General features: G+C 42.6%; 1 long non-coding RNA gene across 1 annotated transcript; it reads left to right on the top strand.

Annotated features, from left to right (window-relative positions):
* Positions 1–830: 830 nt before the first annotated feature.
* Positions 831–3,078, top strand: LOC132508810 (uncharacterized). The gene is made up of 3 exons (XR_009536780.1): positions 831–1,088; positions 2,348–2,547; positions 2,961–3,078. It is a non-coding gene; the product is annotated as an uncharacterized LOC132508810 (long non-coding RNA).
* Positions 3,079–4,084: the final 1,006 nt, after the last annotated feature.

Raw genomic sequence — 4,084 nt, 5'->3', positions numbered from 1 at the left:
GATCTGTCGTGTGCTGAATGTATATACATGTTTGTACGTATTCAGATATACATGTACACACTCATAAAAATGCTTGAGTCCTTGTAGGTTGTCTTTTTTGTTTTGACCTCTATTTAGAAATTCTAACAAGATGATATTGTATTCTGGATTAAATTAATAATTTACTGTGAAATGACCGTAATTGTTCTCATCTCTCTTCGAAGAGAACTGTTTTTCACCTGAGATTTAGTTCACAGGTTTCTGTTGCCTAGCAGTGGGTCTTTGAGAACAGCTTTTTGTATAGTTTTAAATGAACGGGTTGAGGGTGTGAAATCTTCTTAGAAGAAGTAAGGTTATTGCAGTGAAGGTAAAAGGAAATATGCTGACAACTAATTGGACAAAATGTCATCCAGCACAGCGGCTCTGGAAGAGATTTGCAGAAGCTAGCAACGTAAGAATGGACTTTGCTCAAGGCAGCTAGAAACTGCATCCAGAAATATTCATGGTAAAAGAAAAGCACCATTTTCCTAGGTTCTCATTAGGGAATGGTATGAAATACGTATTTGCTTATCATAAGAAACAACCTCATTAGTTCCTATTCTTAATGAAAACTCTCATTTTCCCCCTGATTTTTTTTAGTGTGGGATTATTAAACAATGAAAACATCTTTTCTTTGCTTTTCAAAGTATACCAGTTTCTTATATATTTTATTAGTTTGTACTATAAATGAACTTTTAATATTTTAGAAAAGTCTTTTATGATAGATGAATTCCTTTTGAAATTTAGCACCTGAATTTTTCTTTATTCAAACTAAAATGAAAAACCTCTTGCAGGAAGGGAGACTTTTACCTTTTGCTTTTATATGATAATTATTTTGCTTTACAAAGGAAATATGCTTACAAATATATTAAGGTGGTTTTTAAAGAGCAGTATTTATAGAAATCCAGTCAGTGCTTGCCTTTACTTTTGCCTCCTGAAAGCCCTCGGCCTGAAAGTCAGTCATGGCTCTGGACCCCATTGCATGTGCCTTGCAGGGCAGGATTGTGCTGGTCATTTCGTGTGACCTGGGACAGTGCTCTGCAAACTCCTGTGACGATGCCTCTCCATCGGTAAGATGTTTGTGAGTTTTACACGATAGTTTACACTATATTACAATATATTTACTCTACTGATAATCTACAGAATGTTTGTAATTTATAAAAATATGCACAAAATTAGAAAATTTAAGGACTGCAAATATGAAAACATGAAAAATAATTTTATTGGCACAAAATGCCCTCCAAAAATCATGGATAATATTTTTATCGAGAACCATGAGATTAAATATGGTTCATTTTTTTTAAAAAACCCTTGGGCTAGACTAACTAGGTACAGCGATTTAGTTAATTTTAGTGTTTAGTTTTAATGACTTTCGTAGATGAAAAAGTTACCTCACAAAAGTGTGTAGATGCAAGTGGAGGAAATAAATCATTGGCTGCAGTTACAAATCATGAGCTTCATTTTTTAATCACAGCCACTAATTATGCAGAACTTTTCATTTAACTTTGGCTGTTAAGTCTGCATCTTCCCTGGTGTCAGTCAGTTCTTGCAAATTAATTGGAAGGTTGCATTTTGTATGAATAGTTTCAAAACCCGCTGAACCTCTTCATTTGGAAGACTTTTATTTTTTATCACCACTAGTTTACCTTTTACTTTATTCTAAAGAACACTTGTGTGCACATTATGATGTGAATGACTACAGTTCCACTGGTGAGGAGAATCTAACCTAAACGTGGTAATAACTGGAACACAGAATGGGTTCCTCTTAAGATGAATTTGCCCAAGATCTCTAAAATCTGTCTTTGTGAATTAGCTTCATAATGTATTACACAGGCATATATGTGTTTCATAATTTGCATTGTGAATAACATAGCCTAAAAACACAAAATTCCAACTATTTTCTTTATATAAATATATTCCTTCCATTCATTTGATCAATATTTTTTGAATAATTGCAATGTGGAAGATATTTAAATAGGGGAAGTTGTTTCAAGTTTAGATTGCACATATTAGAGTTTCTAATAGGAAACTCACTGTTTTCGGCAACAACATCACAGAACAATGGAAACAAATCCTCGAGATCAGGGCCTGGGAGTCTTCCCTCCGCCTGCCACCCTGACCCTCATATGCCCATCAATTCCAGTTCTCAATCAGTCCTACTGATTGTTCTCCTGATTCTGCTTAGTCTGGAGGTGATGGCCCTTAAATGCCTCAGGACAAGTTTAATTCCTGTCCTGGGTTTTCATTTCTCTTCAGACTTGGAATAATTCCTGACTTCTGGATATGATATGAATATTTCACTGTCCATTTCTTCCTCTTCATTTATCAGTGATCCCTGGGCCGCTTCCACCACGGTTCCTCCACTGCGTGTGGAAAGCATGCCCCGGGCCGTGTGCTTGCTGCTTCCTGCGCTGGGAACGTTGGTTCCTGTCCTGGTTGGGGGGACGTGCAGGTAGCTGTCGCTCCCGAGGACGGCGCTGCTTGCCGACCTGTCCTTGTTCACGGAGGGATAGAGCTGGTCAGCTAAATGTGAGTGGGCTTGTTGGGGGACGAAGAGCAGGACAGAGGCTCTCGTTCCTGACAGGGAAGTGCAAAGGGGTGAGAGTCGGACTGGAAGGAAAAATCAAGAAGGGAGGAGGTTGAGTTTTCAAAGAGAAGGAATCTCCGTGTGTTTTTGACTGGGTGAGGGAGGTTGGCATGAACTGCGAACGTCTGGTCTTATTTGGGCTGTGCATACTCTGGTCATCGCACCATCTTGGCCCTTTGGCTAGAGATCTGTTATTTTGGGAACAAGGATCTGTCCCAGGAGAGCACTGTGGGGTTGGGAGAACTTCAGTTCGGGAGTCAGAACCGGGATTCCAGCCTCAGCCCCGCCGCTTCCCAGCTGGGTGACACGGGGCAAGTTGCTTATCCTCTCTGTGCCTCTGTTTTCTCACCTTCAGATGGAGATGATGATGATGGACCTTCCTTACAGGACTGCTGGGAAGATGAAATGAGATACTTGAAATATAAAGTGCTTATCAGTTTCTGGCCCCATAATAAACCCGCAATAAATGTGACCCGCGCCGGTGTGCTCGAGCTGGCTCCTCACAGGCTTTCTCAGAGCCAATTTTTTTAATTTAAGTTTATTATTATTTTTTCTTTGGCTGCGTTGGGTCTTCGTTGCTGCGCGCGGGCTTTCTCTAGTTGTGGCGAGTGGGGGCTATTCTTTGCTGCGGTGCACGGGCTTCTCATTGCGGTGGCTTCTCTTGTTGCAGAGCCCGGGCTCTAGGTGCTCGGGCTTCAGTAGTTGTGGCTCGTGGGCTCAGTAGTTGTGGCTCGCGGGCTCTAGAGCGCAGGCTCAGTAGTTGTGGCGCACGGGCTTAGTTGCTCCGCAGCATGTGGGATCTTCCCGGACCAGGGCTCGAACCCGTGTCCCCTCCATTGGCAGGTGGATTCTTAACCACTGCACCACCATGGATGTCCCTCGGAGCCAATTGTTGAATATTTTAAAATGCTGCAAGTCTGTCAACCTGTTGATAGCTTGAAATTGGCTATGGTGAGAGTATTTATACCGTGGAAATCCGCAAACAGCGCAAGTGAGGATTCCTCCTCCACATGCCCCCTTGCGGAGCCAAGCTCTTTTTCTTTAATATGGGCTTTGTTTCTTCCTGCAAATAAAGCAGCTCTGGATGCCTAGCCCGGCTCTTCGTCAGTGCCTCTCAGACACGTAGATGCAGTGGTGAGGAAGACTCCTGACCCTGTGCTCAGAGCGCATGGGGTCTGTTTGCTTGGCAGTGCGCCATTTGGCCTCAAGGGGGGAAGGCTGCTTTGGGTCTGCCACAACTAGGGACCACTCTCTTCCCTGAGCTCGAGTTTGCTCTGATACTTTTATTGTGATGTAACAGAAATCTTAGGACACCAGAAATAGACCAAAGTGTCCCACTACCCTTTCATTCCCTGACACACACAGCCTGAGCTGTGTCTAGGCGGTACCCACGCTGCTTTCAGCCTTTCACCAAAGGTGAGATTCTGCAATCACCCCCGTATTGGCGTGGCTTCCCTAGTGGTCATGGTAGACCCGTGT

This window comes from Lagenorhynchus albirostris, chromosome 18 (assembly GCF_949774975.1).
Source record: "Lagenorhynchus albirostris chromosome 18, mLagAlb1.1, whole genome shotgun sequence".
Lineage (NCBI taxonomy): Eukaryota > Metazoa > Chordata > Mammalia > Artiodactyla > Delphinidae > Lagenorhynchus > Lagenorhynchus albirostris.
The sequence above is the reverse complement of the archived record's forward strand: the minus strand, read 5'-3'. Positions and strand labels throughout refer to the sequence as shown.